Source organism: Haematobia irritans, chromosome 5 (genome assembly GCF_050003625.1).
Source record: "Haematobia irritans isolate KBUSLIRL chromosome 5, ASM5000362v1, whole genome shotgun sequence".
NCBI classification, from domain to species: Eukaryota; Metazoa; Arthropoda; class Insecta; order Diptera; family Muscidae; genus Haematobia; species Haematobia irritans.
In genome coordinates, this window is record NC_134401.1 from 117650973 (window position 1) to 117674970 (window position 23998).

The 23998-nt window shown below is 36.9% G+C and overlaps 1 protein-coding gene across 5 annotated transcripts in view; it reads left to right on the forward strand.

Moving 5' to 3' along the window:
• Window positions 1-2381: 2381 nt before the first annotated feature.
• Window positions 2382-23998, forward strand: part of Sin3A (SIN3 transcription regulator family member A) — a 47158-nt gene continuing 25541 nt past the window's right edge. For 3 of the 5 annotated variants that reach the window (XM_075312464.1, XM_075312467.1, XM_075312466.1), the window contains exon 1: window positions 2384-3185. The gene's annotated coding sequence lies outside the window, so the exon portion shown is untranslated. Of the gene's footprint in view, window positions 3186-22457; window positions 22801-23998 lie in introns of those variants that run through there. The other 2 variants (XM_075312468.1, XM_075312465.1) reach the window with 2 other exon arrangements.

A 23998-nucleotide genomic window follows, 5' to 3' on the forward strand; every position in this document is an offset into this window, starting at 1 on the left:
GCAGGTATATACGAAAGATCAAATTAAATATTAAAATCGGAATATCTTGATTTATTTGACATTATTGAAATCTCAAATTCCTGTATAAGTACTAGATTTAGGTTTGGGTACACTTTTGTCATCTTCAAATTCATCTTTTTCTTGATAACCAAAGACGTTTGATCGACACAATAAAAATCGGGTGTTGACCTTGAAGTATTTTTGTTATTATTGACTTTTGGACATTAGAAATACAAATGAAGTTGTTGGAGACGAATATTGGATGGCAATCTATACCGATTCCTAGAGTATGTTTAGATGACTTTTTTAAACACTTTTCATTCCCTTCCAATCCTAGATTACATGGGAAGTATACACCTGGCATATCCATGCGCTAAACTAGACATACATCATATCCCTTTTTTGAAAATAGCTCTCAATATGGCCCATATTTAATATTTGTTTTTTAATAAAAACTTGAAAGAATACAGGCATACAAATTTTGTTTTCATATTCGATAAATTTGTGACGGAAAAGAGTAAAAAACAATAGAATAAATTGTTATGAAATATCGAACCTTCATTTCACGGTTCGATTTTATCCCCTTCGCTAGACTCCAGTTCTTTGTCGCCGTGAAACACGAACTTTGTATTAGTCTAAAGTTTTGAAAATTCCAATTGCCTTGTCTTCATGTATATTTCTGCACTTTTACACCCATATACAAAAACGTTAACGAAAACTTCTAGCCTACTTTTACCATGTACATTTCTTCGATAAACTGCATGGCTGAACAAGAAGGTTAAATCATGGGCCCATATGATTACAATTTTTTTATTTCGACAAATTTTAAGATGTCAAAATCATATGTTTATGGTGATTGCAGCTCTTCTAATGACACTGCATAGCAAATGCATCTCAAACAAACTCGCGCATTCATAGCTGGAGAATTGTTCAAAGTTGACTTGAGTATCTTGATAACATATTCCAGACCCAAAATACCACGTACATCAGTTTTTAAACTGCATCATAAACTGTTTTTGTTAATAGATGGCGAAGATCCATTTGACTGACTTCCATTCTTAACTTTGGTGGGTATTACAGTCTTATTTGTCTCATATCGGCGTTCCTTGGATGAATTATCCACTTCACAATCACTCATAGGTGACACAATTAAATTTGAACCTTTATTTTTCTCTGGATTTTAATTATTTTTTCAGGACAATTGAAAGAATAAATAATTGCTACTTTTACCAATGCCATACGATTCTTTTATCAGCTGATTTTGACTTCTTAAAATTGTAAACAACATATTGAAATTTGTTGTTTTTGCTATCGTGATTCAACCTCCTTATTCAGCCATGGATAAACTGTTAATGCTGCTAATTTCACATCTTTCTTATTCCGACTCAGTCGGGAACCCACCTATTCAACAGAATGGATATATTTTTTAGTTATTAACTACAAAATACAGCTCTGGTACATAAAAACTTAACGAAGTATCAACCTTATGATGACAGTGATGCCAATTTATCAGAAAGCTGAGCTAGAATATTCGTTTTTATCGCAGGACACCAAAAACGCCTAATTAAATTATTTCACTAGCTTTGGTTTATATGCGTTCTTTTGCATAATTTGTCTAAAAATATTTTCAGAAAGTAAAAGTAGAAATACAATTCCTTGGATATAAGTTTCGCAGATTTTGGCCAACCTAATCACAAAGCAAGCTCAACTTTTTAAGCATTCTAGTTAAAAATCAAATTTTTAGACATCTAGTGAACACTATGAATATGACGCACAATGTAGGGTTGTTAATATTTTCTTATTACATTTCCAAGTAAAAAATTTTGATTTTTTTTTAATATTCAGTATATCAAGTAATCGTGAAAAAATGACGATTTTAGGAGCTAAACTCGAACTTAATACCCACCTTTAGTACTAAGTTCGTTTCTGCCAAAAAAAAACTAATATCTTCATCTATCTCCGTAAATAGGGTCTCAAAACCAGGGATGCTAACTTATTTATGCGAAATAATATACCTGCCTATTTTTGGTGCGAAAAATTCAGGGTTGCATAAATATTTGCTTGACAATGCTCAAAATAAGTACACTATTATTGTGCTCGTTTTGGCTTATTGTATTGTCTCAATAAATTGAAATTGAAAATAAAGATTTCGCATTTATTCCGCACTTACGTTTTTTATATGGGGTATAACAGTTTTTCGTGCGAAAACGTGATCTTAGTACTAGGCTTATAATACAATTTATTACAGTATAATAGATTTCTTTTCAAATTTGCGGAAAATAACGAAATGTTTTTATTAGCGTTGGCATCACTGTTGTCTTGACGATGTGTTGTTTTGTAGTTATTTTCGTTCAACCGTACGCGCCGCCATATTAAAGTTCAGTCAAGATCCGGTCAGCTGCGTTGCAAGGCACAATTGTACGATTTCTCTCCGTTAATGAAAATTGCTAGTGTTTCACTGTGTGTGTAATTAAAAGTAAAATAAAAAGGGAAAAATTCCATATATTGTTGAAAAAATTTAATCACAGTGCAATTAAAGGAAATCGTTCCGTAAATACAGACATTACAAATTTTATTCAAAAATTACCTGTTTTCGAGTTCAAGAAATCTCGAAAAAAGCGAAAAGGTGTTGCTTAACAAAATGGCGAAAGTGACGAAAAATTCAAGTGCATTTGGAACACTAGTTTGAATGCCAACAACATATATATCATATTTTGGTAGCAGTTTGAGGATAATTCAATAAAATACCTAAGCAATACCTCAAAACGAGGACTTACTTTTTTGCCACGAGTTTTTAACTTAGTACAAGAGGAAAGAAACCCCCCAAAAAAGCTCGGGCACCCGTCTCGCAGTTCAATTCACACATACGACCACCGAATTTAATAATGTAGTGAGTGACGTGACGTAGAGGACAACCCCATACATACGGTTTTTGGTTTTTAAAATAAGATAAAATGCCTTTTGGTAATTGATTTTATGTGAGAAGATTTCCAAAGTATTCCATGAAACGCAATAGAAAATTGATATTCTATTCCATTTGTCTATTAAAATAAGTGGAAACGTTAAAGAGAAACCCTGAATACGACATAAAGAGTAAAAAAAAACTCGGCTGAGGAGCTAAAGGCCCAGACAAAAGTTTCTGTGGAATTAGCAGCTTTCCGTACGGGTTTTCATTAGCATTTATGGTGAGTCTATTTTTTAGAGTTTATTCAGAAATCCTGCTATTAAAGGTGGAAAAATGCATTAAACAAACATCGGGCTATATCCTAACCTCAATTTTTAATTTTTTGTTATGTTTTATATATTCGTTTTATTCTTACGTTGGAGAAAAAAACTGAAAGTACCGTTCAACGCACGAACAAAACATTTTATTTTATCAAAGCATAAATACTGAAGGCAAGAACTTTGTAAAGTACATATCAAGATTCTTTTGTTTGATATTTTTGCATTTTCTTTTCGCCTCTACCCCACGCTACCCTTCTTATTTGTCTCCCTAAAGTGTTTTGCATTCTGTCTTAATTCGTGCTCAGTATTTTTGAGGTTATACTTCATATGTCTATTTAAAAGAAGAATTATCAATATATATATATATAAAACTAGTGAGAGGCAAACAAGCAAGCGCCGTATAATATAAAATTCTTTTGCCTTTCCTTTCATCAACGCTTATAAAACCTACAGACATGACCTCTTTTTGATGGTGTTTTTGTTGCTTTACCTATAATCGCGAGATGATGAGATAGTTTAGGATTTTAAACCAATATTAACTTTTGTATACAAGAATCCAGAATGTGTGCCTTGTGTGAAATAAAATTTCATCAAATTTCTGGCAATTATTAGACAACCAACAAGGTTTTCTGTTTTTTTTTTTTTTCATTACAATTACATGTATACACATATGACTGGTGTTGTTGTTGTTCTTTTTTTGTGAGGCGAATGAAGTTGGGTAGCTCTGTCTTTTTTACTCTCATAGAATTTGCCGTATATAGTATGCTGTACTCATTTACACCTCTGTCAGTTTTCTTTGGGATTTCTCTGTTTTGTTTTTTACATTAACGTCATTTCATAGAGATGCCACATTTTCATGAAGAAAGATGGCAACAATAGGAATTAATATACATTGTTGTCATTTCGAATGGTGAATGTGAAGAGCCAAAGAGATTGGAAGGAAATGCTTTAAAAATATGAAATATTCCTTCGATTACCAATTGTAGTCGTAAACTGCATTCCCAATAACCAATTAAGCTTAAATCTTCTATCAACTTTGGGTTCGCGTTAGCCCACTTTGGACTCTGTCCATAGAAGAAAGTCTCAGAACCCGGCCGAAGGCCCCCCATTTGTCCACTTTGGGTTCGCGTTAACTCACTTTGGACCCTGTCCATAGGAGAAAGTCTCAAACTGCGACCGAAGGCCGGGACACGCCAATTTTCAAGGGTCGGTATCTTGAAAACTACGCTCTTCTGACAAAGTTACTTAATATTTTCTCTTTAAAATATACTATTTTTTATCAAGAACGCCAAAAAAGCAATTTGATTCATTTTATGAAAAATTGCTGTCAGAATTAACAAAAATATTAAGGAAAATACCGATTTTCAGATGTTGATATCTCGAAATCTAGGCTTTTCCACCAATCAAAACCCCTAAAAAATTCTATGCACTGGGATCTCTTCGTTTGAAATTAATCCTCCAAAAGTTTTAGAACAAATTATTCCCATCGAGCAGCCCTTATGTCTAGTTCTCACATTCAATGTATGTTCTTTGTTGCAAATTTTTTCATGTGTTCTGTGTATTTTTTTTTTTTTATTTTGTAGATCTACATATATTGTAGGTCTACTGATGATATTGATAGATATGTTGTTGTAGGTCTCCTGATGATATTTATTTTTCGAAATTACAATTATATTGCCCTACTTTAAATTCTGCTATTCCATAAGGCAATAGTGAATTGAATCTGTTAAAAATTATTTCAAATTAAGGCATGTGCTATGTTTGCGTCTCACAGATGGAAATTAAAACAAAATATGTAAACATTATTCGCGGCATAGTCTACCAATGTCAATTTTCATTTTAGTCTATATATTTGTTATATAGGGTAGTCGAAAAAGTCATTTCAAATTTCTACGACCACTTTTTGCCCCTTTTTCCTCTAGAAGCATTATTCCATCAGTTTAATATGTTGGTGGTTTCTCGACGAAAAAATGTGGCAAGTTTTTGTCGCAACATTTTCTTGAAGCCAATTTTACTCCAACTTTTATATGGACAATATTTTTCGTAATTTCATCGATCAGAGCGAGGATCATCTTTCACAATGAAATTTCCAGAATGGAATATTGCTGCGCTGAAGAAACCTTTGCTTTAGAATGTGCCAAATTAAGGGCGGATTACATTGTTTGTATTTCGTTTTTCCTACCTACTCGAGGAAATAGTGAAGGCAACTGGTGTTCATATCGAGAAAAATTGAATTGTTAAAAAATAGATCAGTTTATAAAACAAAAAAAAATATTTTCATACAAAATGTATGGTATGACAAACACTTTGTGTAAGCCACCCTGTACAAAAGTGGTAAACATGACCATCAATGTTGAGCAATCTTACCAACCTTTCCCTTTCAAATCACATAATGTTAAATACATAATTATTTCATGTTTCACTTTGAAAAAATATGCCAAAAATTTCGTTGAAAGCATTACTTTTGTTTTCAAATTATATTGTAAAGGGTGATTCTTTTGAGGTTAGGATTTTCATGCATTAGTATTTGACAGATCACGTGGGATTTCAGACATGGTGTCAAAGAGAAAGATGCTCAGTATGCTTTGACATTTCATCATGAATAGACTTACTAACGAGCCACAACGTCGAATTTTCAGTGAATGGGCCCTAGAAAAGTTGGCAGAAAATCCGCTTTTTTATCGACAAATTTTGTTCAGCGATGAGGCTCATTTCTGGTTGAATGGCTACGTAAATAAGCAAAATTGCCGCATTTGGAGTGAAGAGCAACCAGAAGCCGTTCAGGAACTGCCCATGCATCCCGAAAAATGCACTGTTTGGTGTGGTTTGTACGCTGGTGGAATCATTGGACCGTATTTTTTCAAAGATGCTGTTGGACGCAACGTTACGGTGAATGGCGATCGCTATCGTTCGATGCTAACAAACTTTTTGTTGCCAAAAATGGAAGAACTGAACTTGGTTGACATGTGGTTTCAACAAGATGGCGCTACATGCCACACAGCTCGCGATTCTATGGCCATTTTGAGGGAAAACTTCGGAGAACAATTCATCTCAAGAAATGGACCGGTAAGTTGGCCACCAAGATCATGCGATTTGACGCCTTTAGACTATTTTTTGTGGGGCTACGTCAAGTCTAAAGTCTACAGAAATAAGCCAGCAACTATTCCAGCTTTGGAAGACAACATTTCCGAAGAAATTCGGGCTATTCCGGCCGAAATGCTCGAAAAAGTTGCCCAAAATTGGACTTTCCGAATGGACCACCTAAGACGCAGCCGCGGTCAACATTTAAATGAAATTATCTTCAAAAAGTAAATGTCATGGACCAATCTAACGTTTCAAATAAAGAACCGATGAGATTTTGCAAATTTTATGCGTTTTTTTTTAAAAAAAAAGTTATCAAGCTCTTAACAAATCACCCTTTATAACATATGTTGATGTTGGAGTTGATCAACATCAATTTATTTTAATAATATTTTTAATAGAATTCGTTTTGGAACTTGGTTTTTGTTTTTTTATTTTTTAACTTCAAATAAGTAATATACAAAGTATTTGGCCTTTGGCCGAGCAATCTGACCTTCATATTTTTTTACATTTACATACTAAAATCTCTTATTTTTCCATGAGTTCCTTGTTTTTAGCATTTTGTGTTCACTGAGTTTAGAATCCTCATAGAGGATGCATAAAATATTCGAAATTTCCAATAAAATGAAACATTCTAAATATAAGAGGTCAGCTTTTTAAATAACTTCAACGTTATTGATTTTCATAAAAACAAACTTATAAATCTTTGCCGTTGAATTCTTTCATATATTTTTGTTTAGTAGCACGTTTTTCAATGCAGCTTAGTAAGCACATACAATTGTTGCCGCTTTACATATAAAAAAACAAGCCAGTTAACAAAAAAAAAACTTAAGACTATTGATATAACATTTCAGTTTAACGAAAATAAGAAGAAGAATAAAGGCAGCCAAAAGTGTATAACGTTCATTACCAACAAACGATAAAAACGGCGGACACCACAAGTTATTCAATGGTGGAGAGAGGAACCTGTTTTACATGTTTGACATCTTTTTTTTTTCGTATATTTTGTTTTCATCTACATTGGCCTGACTGCCCCCACCAAAATAGTCCAATAAGCTGTTGTATTAACTTGGAGGTTTTTAAAATCATTTTATATGAAAGACAAAAAATCGGCCACTATTGATGAATTCAATCTAATTTAAATTGATACAAATATTTGCTATTATATACATGGTTACATACATGCATATTTTCAATGTTGCGGGTGTACTCATAGTGAAATAGATACCTAATCACAATTATGCCTAGAAGAGTTGTTGTAAAAGCGAACATAGTATAACTGGAGATGCATATTATAGCTGCATATATTATGAAGTGGTATAACTTTGGAGCTGGGAATATTGGTGGTCTACTGATAGCAGTGGTGTAATGTACGTTTTGTATATGGTCATTGGTCCATGTCAGTTTCTCTTCCAGAAAACAAACGTGAGTCCTTTTGTTAAGGTGGCAGTAAAACTAAAAGACATGTGAAAATGTTAATATTAATAAAACTGAGCTTTTGGGAGGATTGGCTTGTTTCAATCAATGGGAAACGCTCAGAAAAGTCAACAGCTGGATATAAATTTTTCCTGTAAAACTTTTTGCTGTTTGGCTGAAGCTGGGGTTACATTGGTGGCTCATAGTCATTTTTTACTAGACTAATATTTAATCTCTTGGAATTGACAAATTTCCAATAAAAGATATAAAAATGTGTGTGAAAATAAATTATAATGGATCTCGTTATAAAATCACAAAATGAGCGCCCCCTATATGTCAAATTTGGAACTAAAGTTACATTATAATGGATTTATGGTCAAAAAATAATTGTAACAAAATGCACAAAACGCGCAAATTAGTTAAGATAATATATCAAATTGTATAATATAAGTCGAACTCTATCCAAAAAGGTGTTCCAATACTCCATAACAATCATTGGTATGGAGATATAGTACCTTTTATACCTTGTGTCTCAGAAAGCAAACAAACAAGTGTGGGCTGTCAAACCCTACGGGGAATGGAAGTAGAAATCGGGATCTACTCAAAAACACAAACCTTGTGTTCCAGACCCGCTGGGGAGCCGAGATATTGGCCACTTTGTGTTATGGGCCACTCATCCTGGAAAGAAATTTTCAAATTTCATCCAAATGGAAATATGTGGGCTGTCAAAACCTACGGGGAATGGAAGTAGAAATCGAGATCTACTCAAGCACATAACTCATGTGTTCCAGACCCGCTGGGGAGCCGAGATATTGGCCACTTTGTGTTATGGGCCACTCATCCTGGAAAGAAATTTTCAAATTTCATCCAAATGGAAATATGTGGGCTGTCAAAACCTACGGGGAATGGAAGTAGAAATCGAGATCTACTCAAGCACATAACTCATGTGTTCCAGACCCGCTGGGGAGCCGAGATATTGGCCACTTTGTGTTATGGGCCACTCATCCTGGAGAGAAATTTTCAAATTTCATCCAAATGGAAATATGTGGGCTGACAAAACCAACGGGAAATGGAAGTAGAAATCTAGATCTACTCAAAAACACAAACCTTGTGTTCCAGACCCGTTGGGGACCCGAGATATTGTCCACTTTGTGTTATGGGCCACTCATCCTGGAAAGAAATTTTCAAATTTCATCCAAATGGAAATATGTGGGCGGACAAAACCAACGGGAAATGGAAGTAGAAATCTAGATCTACTCAAAAACACAAACCTTGTGTTCCAGACCCGCTGGGGAGCCGAGATATTGGCCACTTTGTGTTATGGGCCACTCATCCTGGAAAGAAATTTTCAAATTTCATCCAAATGGAAATATGTGGGCTGTCAAAACCTACGGGGAATGGAAGTAGAAATCGAGATCTACTCAAGCACATAACTCATGTGTTCCAGACCCGCTGGGGAGCCGAGATATTGGCCACTTTGTGTTATGGGCCACTCATCCTGGAGAGAAATTTTCAAATTTCATCCAAATGGAAATATGTGGGCTGACAAAACCAACGGGAAATGGAAGTAGAAATCTAGATCTACTCAAAAACACAAACCTTGTGTTCCAGACCCGTTGGGGACCCGAGATATTGTCCACTTTGTGTTATGGGCCACTCATCCTGGAGAGAAATTTTCAAATTTCATCCAAATGGAAATATGTGGGCTGACAAAACCAACGGGAAATGGAAGTAGAAATCTAGATCTACTCAAAAACACAAACCTTGTGTTCCAGACCCGCTGGGGAGCCGAGATATTGGCCACTTTGTGTTATGGGCCACTCATCCTGGAAAGAAATTTTCAAATTTCATCCAAATGGAAATATGTGGGCTGACAAAACCAACGGGAAATGGAAGTAGAAATCTAGATCTACTCAAAAACACAAACCTTGTGTTCCAGACCCGCTGGGGAGCCGAGATATTGGCCACTTTGTGTTATGGGCCACTCATCCTGGAAAGAAATTTTCAAATTTCATCCAAATGGAAATATGTGGGCTGTCAAAACCTACGGGGAATGGAAGTAGAAATCGAGATCTACTCAAGCACATAACTCATGTGTTCCAGACCCGCTGGGGAGCCGAGATATTGGCCACTTTGTGTTATGGGCCACTCATCCTGGAGAGAAATTTTCAAATCTCATCCAAATGGAAATATGTGGGCTGACAAAACCAACGGGAAATGGAAGTAGAAATCTAGATCTACTCAAAAACACAAACCTTGTGTTCCAGACCCGCTGGGGAGCCGAGATATTGGCCACTTTGTGTTATGGGCCACTCATCCTGGAGAGAAATTTTCAAATTTCATCCAAATGGAAATATGTGGGCTGACAAAACCAACGGGAAATGGAAGTAGAAATCTAGATCTACTCAAAAACACAAACCTTGTGTTCCAGACCCGCTGGGGAGCCGAGATATTGGCCACTTTGTGTTATGGGCCACTCATCCTGGAAAGAAATTTTCAAATTTCATCCAAATGGAAATATGTGGGCTGTCAAAACCTACGGGGAATGGAAGTAGAAATCGAGATCTACTCAAAAACACAAACCTTGTGTTCCAGACCCGCTGGGGAGCCGAGATATTGGCCACTTTGTGTTATGGGCCACTCATCCTGGAAAGAAATTTTCAAATTTCATCCAAATGGAAATATGTGGGCTGTCAAAACCTACGGGGAATGGAAGTAGAAATCGAGATCTACTCAAGCACATAACTCATGTGTTCCAGACCCGCTGGGGAGCCGAGATATTGGCCACTTTGTGTTATGGGCCACTCATCCTGGAGAGAAATTTTCAAATTTCATCCAAATGGAAATATGTGGGCTGACAAATCCAACGGGAAATGGAAGTAGAAATCTAGATCTACTCAAAAACACAAACCTTGTGTTCCAGACCCGCTGGGGAGCCGAGATATTGGCCACTTTGTGTTATGGGCCACTCATCCTGGAGAGAAATTTTCAAATTTAATCCAAATGGAAATATGTGGGCTGTCAAAACCTACGGGGAATGGAAGTAGAAATCGGGATCTACTCAAAAACACAAACCTTGTGTTCCAGACCCGTTGGGGACCCGAGATATTGTCCACTTTGTGTTATGGGCCACTCATCCTGGAGAGAAATTTTCAAATCTCATCCAAATGGAAATATGTGGGCTGACAAAACCAACGGGAAATGGAAGTAGAAATCTAGATCTACTCAAAAACACAAACCTTGTGTTCCAGACCCGCTGGGGAGCCGAGATATTGGCCACTTTGTGTTATGGGCCACTCATCCTGGAGAGAAATTTTCAAATTTCATCCAAATGGAAATATGTGGGCTGACAAAACCAACGGGAAATGGAAGTAGAAATCTAGATCTACTCAAAAACACAAACCTTGTGTTCCAGACCCGCTGGGGAGCCGAGATATTGGCCACTTTGTGTTATGGGCCACTCATCCTGGAAAGAAATTTTCAAATTTCATCCAAATGGAAATATGTGGGCTGACAAAACCAACGGGAAATGGAAGTAGAAATCTAGATCTACTCAAAAACACAAACCTTGTGTTCCAGACCCGCTGGGGAGCCGAGATATTGGCCACTTTGTGTTATGGGCCACTCATCCTGGAAAGAAATTTTCAAATTTCATCCAAATGGAAATATGTGGGCTGTCAAAACCTACGGGGAATGGAAGTAGAAATCGAGATCTACTCAAGCACATAACTCATGTGTTCCAGACCCGCTGGGGAGCCGAGATATTGGCCACTTTGTGTTATGGGCCACTCATCCTGGAGAGAAATTTTCAAATCTCATCCAAATGGAAATATGTGGGCTGACAAAACCAACGGGAAATGGAAGTAGAAATCTAGATCTACTCAAAAACACAAACCTTGTGTTCCAGACCCGCTGGGGAGCCGAGATATTGGCCACTTTGTGTTATGGGCCACTCATCCTGGAGAGAAATTTTCAAATTTCATCCAAATGGAAATATGTGGGCTGACAAAACCAACGGGAAATGGAAGTAGAAATCTAGATCTACTCAAAAACACAAACCTTGTGTTCCAGACCCGCTGGGGAGCCGAGATATTGGCCACTTTGTGTTATGGGCCACTCATCCTGGAAAGAAATTTTCAAATTTCATCCAAATGGAAATATGTGGGCTGTCAAAACCTACGGGGAATGGAAGTAGAAATCGAGATCTACTCAAGCACATAACTCATGTGTTCCAGACCCGCTGGGGAGCCGAGATATTGGCCACTTTGTGTTATGGGCCACTCATCCTGGAGAGAAATTTTCAAATCTCATCCAAATGGAAATATGTGGGCTGACAAAACCAACGGGAAATGGAAGTAGAAATCTAGATCTACTCAAAAACACAAACCTTGTGTTCCAGACCCGCTGGGGAGCCGAGATATTGGCCACTTTGTGTTATGGGCCACTCATCCTGGAGAGAAATTTTCAAATTTCATCCAAATGGAAATATGTGGGCTGACAAAACCAACGGGAAATGGAAGTAGAAATCTAGATCTACTCAAAAACACAAACCTTGTGTTCCAGACCCGCTGGGGAGCCGAGATATTGGCCACTTTGTGTTATGGGCCACTCATCCTGGAAAGAAATTTTCAAATTTCATCCAAATGGAAATATGTGGGCTGACAAAACCAACGGGAAATGGAAGTAGAAATCTAGATCTACTCAAAAACACAAACCTTGTGTTCCAGACCCGCTGGGGAGCCGAGATATTGGCCACTTTGTGTTATGGGCCACTCATCCTGGAAAGAAATTTTCAAATTTCATCCAAATGGAAATATGTGGGCTGTCAAAACCTACGGGGAATGGAAGTAGAAATCGAGATCTACTCAAGCACATAACTCATGTGTTCCAGACCCGCTGGGGAGCCGAGATATTGGCCACTTTGTGTTATGGGCCACTCATCCTGGAGAGAAATTTTCAAATCTCATCCAAATGGAAATATGTGGGCTGACAAAACCAACGGGAAATGGAAGTAGAAATCTAGATCTACTCAAAAACACAAACCTTGTGTTCCAGACCCGCTGGGGAGCCGAGATATTGGCCACTTTGTGTTATGGGCCACTCATCCTGGAGAGAAATTTTCAAATTTCATCCAAATGGAAATATGTGGGCTGACAAAACCAACGGGAAATGGAAGTAGAAATCTAGATCTACTCAAAAACACAAACCTTGTGTTCCAGACCCGCTGGGGAGCCGAGATATTGGCCACTTTGTGTTATGGGCCACTCATCCTGGAAAGAAATTTTCAAATTTCATCCAAATGGAAATATGTGGGCTGACAAAACCAACGGGAAATGGAAGTAGAAATCTAGATCTACTCAAAAACACAAACCTTGTGTTCCAGACCCGCTGGGGAGCCGAGATATTGGCCACTTTGTGTTATGGGCCACTCATCCTGGAAAGAAATTTTCAAATTTCATCCAAATGGAAATATGTGGGCTGTCAAAACCTACGGGGAATGGAAGTAGAAATCGAGATCTACTCAAGCACATAACTCATGTGTTCCAGACCCGCTGGGGAGCCGAGATATTGGCCACTTTGTGTTATGGGCCACTCATCCTGGAGAGAAATTTTCAAATCTCATCCAAATGGAAATATGTGGGCTGACAAAACCAACGGGAAATGGAAGTAGAAATCTAGATCTACTCAAAAACACAAACCTTGTGTTCCAGACCCGCTGGGGAGCCGAGATATTGGCCACTTTGTGTTATGGGCCACTCATCCTGGAGAGAAATTTTCAAATTTCATCCAAATGGAAATATGTGGGCTGACAAAACCAACGGGAAATGGAAGTAGAAATCTAGATCTACTCAAAAACACAAACCTTGTGTTCCAGACCCGCTGGGGAGCCGAGATATTGGCCACTTTGTGTTATGGGCCACTCATCCTGGAAAGAAATTTTCAAATTTCATCCAAATGGAAATATGTGGGCTGACAAAACCAACGGGAAATGGAAGTAGAAATCTAGATCTACTCAAAAACACAAACCTTGTGTTCCAGACCCGCTGGGGAGCCGAGATATTGGCCACTTTGTGTTATGGGCCACTCATCCTGGAAAGAAATTTTCAAATTTCATCCAAATGGAAATATGTGGGCTGTCAAAACCTACGGGGAATGGAAGTAGAAATCGAGATCTACTCAAGCACATAACTCATGTGTTCCAGACCCGCTGGGGAGCCGAGATATTGGCCACTTTGTGTTATGGGCCACTCATCCTGGAGAGAAATTTTCAAATCTCATCCAAATGGAAATATGTGGGCTGACAAAACCAACGGGAAATGGAAGTAGAAATCTAGATCTACTCAAAAACACAAACCTTGTGTTCCAGACCCGCTGGGGAGCCGAGATATTGGCCACTTTGTGTTATGGGCCACTCATCCTGGAGAGAAATTTTCAAATTTCATCCAAATGGAAATATGTGGGCAGACAAAACCAACGGGAAATGGAAGTAGAAATCTAGATCTACTCAAAAACACAAACCTTGTGTTCCAGACCCGCTGGGGAGCCGAGATATTGGCCACTTTGTGTTATGGGCCACTCATCCTGGAAAGAAATTTTCAAATTTCATCCAAATGGAAATATGTGGGCTGTCAAAACCTACGGGGAATGGAAGTAGAAATCTAGATCTACTCAAAAACACAAACCTTGTGTTCCAGACCCGCTGGGGATCTAGATTTCTACTTCCATTTCCCGTTGGTTTTGTCAGCCCACATATTTCCATTTGGATGAAATTTGAAAATTTCTCTCCAGGATGAGTGGCCCATAACACAAAGTGGCCAATATCTCGGCTCCCCAGCGGGTCTGGAACACAAGGTTTGTGTTTTTGAGTAGATCCCGATTTCTACTTCCATTCCCCGTAGGTTTTGACAGCCCACATATTTCCATTTGGATGAAATTTGAAAATTTCTTTCCAGGATGAGTGGCCCATAACACAAAGTGGCCAATATCTCGGCTCCCCAGCGGGTCTGGAACACAAGGTTTGTGTTTTTGAGTAGATCTAGATTTCTACTTCCATTTCCCGTTGGTTTTGTCTGCCCACATATTTCCATTTGGATGAAATTTGAAAATTTCTCTCCAGGATGAGTGGCCCATAACACAAAGTGGCCAATATCTCGGCTCCCCAGCGGGTCTGGAACACAAGGTTTGTGTTTTTGAGTAGATCTAGATTTCTACTTCCATTTCCCGTTGGTTTTGTCAGCCCACATATTTCCATTTGGATGAGATTTGAAAATTTCTCTCCAGGATGAGTGGCCCATAACACAAAGTGGCCAATATCTCGGCTCCCCAGCGGGTCTGGAACACATGAGTTATGTGCTTGAGTAGATCTCGATTTCTACTTCCATTCCCCGTAGGTTTTGACAGCCCACATATTTCCATTTGGATGAAATTTGAAAATTTCTTTCCAGGATGAGTGGCCCATAACACAAAGTGGCCAATATCTCGGCTCCCCAGCGGGTCTGGAACACAAGGTTTGTGTTTTTGAGTAGATCTAGATTTCTACTTCCATTTCCCGTTGGTTTTGTCAGCCCACATATTTCCATTTGGATGAAATTTGAAAATTTCTTTCCAGGATGAGTGGCCCATAACACAAAGTGGCCAATATCTCGGCTCCCCAGCGGGTCTGGAACACAAGGTTTGTGTTTTTGAGTAGATCTAGATTTCTACTTCCATTTCCCGTTGGTTTTGTCAGCCCACATATTTCCATTTGGATGAAATTTGAAAATTTCTCTCCAGGATGAGTGGCCCATAACACAAAGTGGCCAATATCTCGGCTCCCCAGCGGGTCTGGAACACAAGGTTTGTGTTTTTGAGTAGATCTAGATTTCTACTTCCATTTCCCGTTGGTTTTGTCAGCCCACATATTTCCATTTGGATGAGATTTGAAAATTTCTCTCCAGGATGAGTGGCCCATAACACAAAGTGGCCAATATCTCGGCTCCCCAGCGGGTCTGGAACACATGAGTTATGTGCTTGAGTAGATCTCGATTTCTACTTCCATTCCCCGTAGGTTTTGACAGCCCACATATTTCCATTTGGATGAAATTTGAAAATTTCTTTCCAGGATGAGTGGCCCATAACACAAAGTGGCCAATATCTCGGCTCCCCAGCGGGTCTGGAACACAAGGTTTGTGTTTTTGAGTAGATCTAGATTTCTACTTCCATTTCCCGTTGGTTTTGTCAGCCCACATATTTCCATTTGGATGAAATTTGAAAATTTCTTTCCAGGATGAGTGGCCCATAACACAAAGTGGCCAATATCTCGGCTCCCCAGCGGGTCTGGAACACAAGGTTTGTGTTTTTGAGTAGATCTAGATTTCTACTTCCATTTCCCGTTGGTTTTGTCAGCCCACATATTTCCATTTGGATGAAATTTGAAAATTTCTCTCCAGGATGAGTGGCCCATAACACAAAGTGGCCAATATCTCGGCTCCCCAGCGGGTCTGGAACACAAGGTTTGTGTTTTTGAGTAGATCTAGATTTCTACTTCCATTTCCCGTTGGTTTTGTCAGCCCACATATTTCCATTTGGATGAGATTTGAAAATTTCTCTCCAGGATGAGTGGCCCATAACACAAAGTGGCCAATATCTCGGCTCCCCAGCGGGTCTGGAACACATGAGTTATGTGCTTGAGTAGATCTCGATTTCTACTTCCATTCCCCGTAGGTTTTGACAGCCCACATATTTCCATTTGGATGAAATTTGAAAATTTCTTTCCAGGATGAGTGGCCCATAACACAAAGTGGCCAATATCTCGGCTCCCCAGCGGGTCTGGAACACAAGGTTTGTGTTTTTGAGTAGATCTAGATTTCTACTTCCATTTCCCGTTGGTTTTGTCAGCCCACATATTTCCATTTGGATGAAATTTGAAAATTTCTCTCCAGGATGAGTGGCCCATAACACAAAGTGGCCAATATCTCGGCTCCCCAGCGGGTCTGGAACACAAGGTTTGTGTTTTTGAGTAGATCTAGATTTCTACTTCCATTTCCCGTTGGTTTTGTCAGCCCACATATTTCCATTTGGATGAAATTTGAAAATTTCTTTCCAGGATGAGTGGCCCATAACACAAAGTGGACAATATCTCGGGTCCCCAGCGGGTCTGGAACACAAGGTTTGTGTTTTTGAGTAGATCTAGATTTCTACTTCCATTTCCCGTTGGTTTTGTCAGCCCACATATTTCCATTTGGATGAAATTTGAAAATTTCTTTCCAGGATGAGTGGCCCATAACACAAAGTGGACAATATCTCGGGTCCCCAACGGGTCTGGAACACAAGGTTTGTGTTTTTGAGTAGATCTCGGTTTCTACTTCCATTTCCCGTTGGTTTTGTCAGCCCACATATTTCCATTTGGATGAAATTTGAAAATTTCTCTCCAGGATGAGTGGACCATAACACAAAGTGGCCAATATCTCGGCTCCCCAGCGGGTCTGGAACACAAGGTTTGTGTTTTTGAGTAGATCTAGATTTCTACTTCCATTTCCCGTTGGTTTTGTCAGCCCACATATTTCCATTTGGATGAAATTTGAAAATTTCTCTCCAGGATGAGTGGCCCATAACACAAAGTGGCCAATATCTCGGCTCCCCAGCGGGTCTGGAACACAAGGTTTGTGTTTTTGAGTAGATCTAGATTTCTACTTCCATTTCCCGTTGGTTTTGTCAGCCCACATATTTCCATTTGGATGAAATTTGAAAATTTCTCTCCAGGATGAGTGGCCCATAACACAAAGTGGCCAATATCTCGGCTCCCCAGCGGGTCTGGAACACATGAGTTATGTGCTTGAGTAGATCTCGATTTCTACTTCCATTCCCCGTAGGTTTTGACAGCCCACATATTTCCATTTGGATGAAATTTGAAAATTTCTTTCCAGGATGAGTGGCCCATAACACAAAGTGGCCAATATCTCGGCTCCCCAGCGGGTCTGGAACACAAGGTTTGTGTTTTTGAGTAGATCCCGATTTCTACTTCCATTCCCCGTAGGGTTTGACAGCCCACACTTGTTTGTTTGCTTTCTGAGACACAAGGTATAAAAGGTACTATATCTCCATACCAATGATTGTTATGGAGTATTGGAACACCTTTTTGGATAGAGTTCGACTTATATTATACAATTTGATATATTATCTTAACTAATTTGCGCGTTTTGTGCATTTTGTTACAATTATTTGTTGACCATAAATCCATTATAATGTAACTTTAGTTCCAAATTTGACATATAGGGGGCGCTCATTTTGTAATTTTATAACGAGATCCATTATAATTTATTTTCACACACATGATATAAAATGCCGACTGAAAAGTCACCGACATGGCACATAGCTAGCTACTAGAATTAAATCCATATGAGTGTTATGAAGTTGGCACATTTCGGATCATTACTAGCGTTGCCGTTACGGGCTCTAAAGAACCAAATTCTTTTTTGAGCAGCTGGCTCTTTTATTTTGGCTCCAAATTTGGCTCTTTTTTAATTTTTCTGACCTTTCTGTCTCTTTTTGGCTCATTTTTAGTTTTTTGTTTTCTAATTATAGTGTTTAAATTTAAGGCTAAATCAAACAAGTGACAAAGAAAATGTAAGGCAGGTTGTGAGGTTGGATCGAAATTTGGTGTAGCAACCATGATAAAGAATAAAATCAAAAGAATCATAATCCATATAGTCCACAGTTACGTTGATTGATTAAATGAATGAATAAATAAATCTGTTCCATATTGGATGAGTTTTCATTCTATGGACTTAGTTAACAAGGACGCATTAAAATACATACCAGATGATGTCGAAAAACTACAACGAAATCTTTCTACATATTTATTTTAAAGGTTTTAAACGCCAATCACTGTTCAAGTGTCACCATACTATTTTCGAAGTACCAGAACATAAAATCTTGAACCTTAGTGATATGTTAGTTTTGATGTAATAGAACAATAAAAAAAATTAAAATCTTCTGAATCTCTCAACAAAATGCATATCATACAAATGGGACCATAAGTTAAGCCTTATAAAGACTAAGTTGAAATTTGTGATTAATGAATATGTGAAGGGGGTTGATAGCGACGAAAAATTAAGAAATTACGAAAATCTACAAAATGATTTTGCATTGACTTTAAAATTAATGTACATCATATCAATCACGAATATTTGTGTACGAGAAAGCTCTGTGCAACGTGTGCAGTCCAAGTTCACTTTTAACCAAAGCCATTTCCCTGAAAAAAATGATTTTGCATTGACTTTAAAATTAATGTACATCATATCAATCACGAATATTTGTGTACGAGAAAGCTCTGTGCAACGTGTGCAGTCCAAGTTCACTTTTAACCAAAGCCATTTCCCTTTTGTTTATTATTGTGGGTTTCTTTTCAATCATTATTGTTGTTTTTGATTTCAGCTTAAAACCATGCATTGACTAAACTACAAGTGTAGCTTAACCAACAGAGGAAAAGTACAATTTTTTTTAAATTTAAACCTAATATGAAATCATGGATTCAATAATATTACCACATTCTATGCGTAAGGGCGGGTGCATATGAAAACATTCCCGCTTTCCCGGGACTTCAAAAAGTGCGAGAAAAAATCCCTAAAATGTTTTCTCCTATTTCCTCCCCAAACCAGTTGTAACATTGTTACTATTTTCTCTGTTTTAATGATTCTGGTTAAAATGTAATTTTTGTTGCAATGTTATTTTTAAGGGTCTTACGCCCTCGTTTATTTCCTTCCTCTCTTTTAATAAAATCAATATTTTGCTGCAATCTTCAGTCTTCTATTGAGATTTATATATACTTGTAAAATACTGAGTATATTGGGGGGAGAATATGGCTCTCCAAGAGATATAAAACTTTACTTCGCTGTGAGAGCGTACATATTTAACCAAAAAAAAAAAATTTTTTAAATTTTCGTTGGCTTTATATTAAAATGTATTTTATCTACCCTTTTCTTTGCATAAAATTAGTAGTTTTTGTTGCCGCATTCCGTAGCACTTATTCAACATTCACATTTTGTATTTGGCTTCCGTTTGCGATAATGTAGTTAGTCTCCCCCAATATTCCTCTTCGTACATAGTATAATAGGCTTTTGTTAACAAAAAAAAAAAAAATATATACCATTAACTTTGTGTTATAGTTTTTACATTTTTGGTATAATTTTCTCTTCGTTTGGCGTTTTTATGTGTTTGGGTTTACTCAAATAATGACACTTTCTTCGAGCATAGTTATTAAAATTATTCCTAGTTCAGTGTAATATGGTATTTCCGATTAAAGTTTTGGTTTTTGTTTTTGGAGGACAACGTATCCGATTAGAGTTCAATTCATCTCTGATATATACAACAACGGGGTTTCCTAAAGCATCGCGAGGCGGCAAGCTTCGTGAGCTGAGTGACACAAACGGATTCATAATTCTCTTTGTGAGTAATTTTGTGGGCAAGACTAGACGTATTTCAGAGTTTCTTATTTCATTTCTGGGCATTATGTATTTGCCAATGCAACAAACAAAGATTTGCTCGTCGGTATGTCTGTTCCCGCTATTACTTTTGCTATTGAGATTTACGTTTCTCTCCTGATAAATGCTCTTATTTTATGTTGGCTAACATAGTTGTGATTTTGTAGTCTTGCTCAAATTGCTGGCTTTCATCAAAATACATGAAAATATCCATTGTTGCCATCTGAGGAGGATTTAAAAAAATGCATAATTACGATTATCATTATTTAGAACCCCATACAAAAATATTTTATTTACATTCAATAGTTAGACATCGACAAACTTTACAAACAATTATTATTATTATTTCTGAACACCATATCGAATACCATTCCTTATAAAAGGATGCCAATAATTTTGGTTGCTTGTAAACAATATATTGATTTGTCTATGATATACATATCATAACGTACCCCGGTTGTAAGGAATGGATTTTAAGACATGAACAAATAATATAGGTTTTTAGAAAAGACAGATCAACAGAAACCCATTACCGCTCTCTGTCCCCATATGTGGACACCTGTTTAAAGTCAAACAACTGTGAGCTACCCCTTATTTTTGTAATTTTATGACAGCTTTATACTGCATCTGATCTATAAACAAAGACACTTGGTCGCATTTGATAAACAAGTGTCCTTTCAATAAACTGTAGATAAAACTATTAAATTTATTTTATTAAAAAGTTTAAAATTGTACTACCAGGTTATGGAGATTTTTGGATGATTTCATACTCAATCTGCCCAATGTCCCCATTGGGATACCCTTTTTTCTAAAAAGTTTCAGTTTTTTATATAAATCTTTTTATTTAGTCGTTTGTCAGTTAATAAAAACCCATTAAATCAATTTTTGTCTGGCAGTTTCATTTTGGGCGTTAATGGGTTAAAGTATAAATTATTAATGATATGGAAAATGGAAGTCAAGTTTATGAGCATTTTAGGATACTAAAGTTATTTAATTTTCTCGTGAGTAAACATACTACAAATAATTGCTCTTTTCATAAGTAACAATAGCTATAGAGAACTAAAATTTCTTGGTAGTACAATATAACACCGTCTGATGTAATAACCCTGCTGGACATTTTTTGAATTAGACGGCACTTTCCAGTTCCGATACCCAGTCGTATACGATATATAAATAGAGTGTCAGTGTTTTTATCCTTGATCAAGGCAGTATGTTTGAAACAAGTTTTAAAAAATATCACCACTTTTCCGTTTCGAAAATTTCTACCAATATACCTTTCAAAATGTTAAGCGTAATAACAAAGTTTCCAGCGCATTTTTTTTCTTCAAATAATTTATAAGAAGCTATTTACTCTTAGTGTTTCACAAAATATGAAAATGGCTCTTCTAACAATAGTGATTGCAAAATACTTTCAAATATTTTTTAGACATTTCCCCATCATAGTTGGCGATTGTTATAAGAGTCAGGAAGGAGAGAAGTCTAGGAAGTGATGGCGATAAAATCGAACTTTGAAATGCTGGCAGGGAAGTGTATAATTTATTAATTGTAGCAAAAACAAATAATGTACATATATTAAATATTCTCGCTTATTAGTCAAGAGTTGGCATCACTAGAGACTTGCCGTAACCTGGTTTCGTATGCCCCAAAATTATTTTGTGTTGTCTCTCAAAACGAAAAATATCTCTAAAATGTTTATTCTCTTTATCTCCCGAACAACTCTCTTGGTTCGAGAAATATGTATAAGGTTTGTTATTGTTGCTTATTGTGTGTGGGGATTTGTGTAGCCATTGGCGTTTTTTTTTATTATATCTCCCCATCAAGACTGTGGAGAACAGTAAAAAGTATTAGCCTTTTGTAGGGCCCTAAATATGTATTGAAATAATTTATAGTAGCAAGTTGCAAATGCTTAAGTTGCAACAAAATTCATAAACGAAAAAAAAAATAAATTGTGCAATAAAATGATATGACAATTCAAAGGCTTTCATTCGTATGGCCTGTCACGGTCAATGTGGAGGTATCTACATCTGTAGTTATGTGTATATTCATGATTGTGTTCAACTTGAACATAGCCGAAAGTCATTATATACAGTCAGTCAGTCGTTTCTAGATTGCTTCGTGTGTATTCGTTAGTTGATTTTTTAAGGTTTGCATTTGTCGTCAGCGGCGGCAGTGTATACGTTTTTTAATCGAAAATATTAGCGGTAGTAGTCAGATGTGTAAGTTGATTTCTCGTTAAAAAAGTGTGAAAATTCTAATTAAAAAATTACTAGAATTGTAAAAGGCAAATATAGCCATACCACAAATTATGACAAGTAAAAATGTTCAACAATGAACTAATGTGAATCTGTTTAAAGAAGAAAATTTCAAATTGAAATACAGATATTGGGGTAGATCTCCTACATCAATTTGTTGAAAAGCAACCAACAATCAATAGTGGAAAATATTAGTTTGCATCTGTGTACATGATATTTGTGGCAAAATTGTATTAAAAAATGCGAATTTAATATTTGTGTTGTATGTGAAAATATAAAGAAAAAGAAAAATTTTCATCAGTACGTCTGTCGTCCAGCCATATCTATATTTCGTGATATTATCTAGTGTTTGCTCTGTTGCTGATGTAAGTGAAAAAATTTCGCCATACTCTGTTCAAACTTTTGAATCTGAGTTCAAATTGTTAACTTTCATACAAAATCTGTGGATATAGCATGTTTTTCTTTAAATTGTGCAATAATAATGTGTCCAAATTTCGTTTTCTTTTCGCGAAATAAAAAAATACTAAAGTATATATTTTTAGGTTAGGTCATTTTTTCAATTGGTTAATATACGTCGTTTTTAGTAGTCGTTCGTGGATGTCTTTTTTCTTCGCATCTTTCTCCTCTTCATCATAAAATAAAATACACAAAAACACCTCTCCCGCCTGCAGAAATTCAAAATCAAGAGAACTTTCATATATAAACTTTTCTATGATGTGCAATAGAGGTGAACTCTGAGTATTTGTGTGTGAACACACTTCGTGTTTGCTCTCTAGTTGTTTTTGTTATAATATAAGAAAGTCGACCTGTGTTCTCTCATTCGCTCTCTTTCTCTCTTTGACAGATGACCCCCCACTTCCCTTAGTTTTCATATCGTTAATTTGGACCCCAGTGTTTTTGCATTGGGCCGCAATCCCCACCGTGTATAGTGGTTCGTTGCGTTGTTTGTTTTTGTTGTCGCATTCATTATTTGATATGCGAGTGAGTGAGTAGCAGAATTTTCCGATGTATTTCTTTCTGTACATGCATATTTGCACTGAAATGACTTAATATTTGATGAGTATGTGCCTATAACGATTTTTTTCTCTTGTAGTTGGTAGGCAGCGGCATTTTTAGCAATAATAATAAACAAAAATTGTTGTTGCATCTTATATTATTGCATTGCTCCTTGTCTATTTTGTATTTATATATTTTTTAGCTATATGTGTATATTTTAAGCTTTGTATGGTTTTTGCCCTTTGCTCTAAGGAGTTCACTCCCTCTCACTCACCCAAATGCACCCCAAAATTCTGTTTAGCAAACTTTTTCTTATATTTCCCTGTATTGTTAGCTATTCTAATAACTAAGTCTAAATTATTGTTTATAGAAGAACCTAATAATATTGACAAATTGATTGAACTGATTGTTATTCGCGTCTCCAAATTTTAGGGTTCAATGCTCTCAAAACAAAGAAATAAGCTATGGATTTAATCCGATGTATTAACTCTACCACTAAGGAACTAAATAATATTATTCTGAAAGTAAGCCTATATAAATAATACATTTTTATAGTTTTGAGGGTCG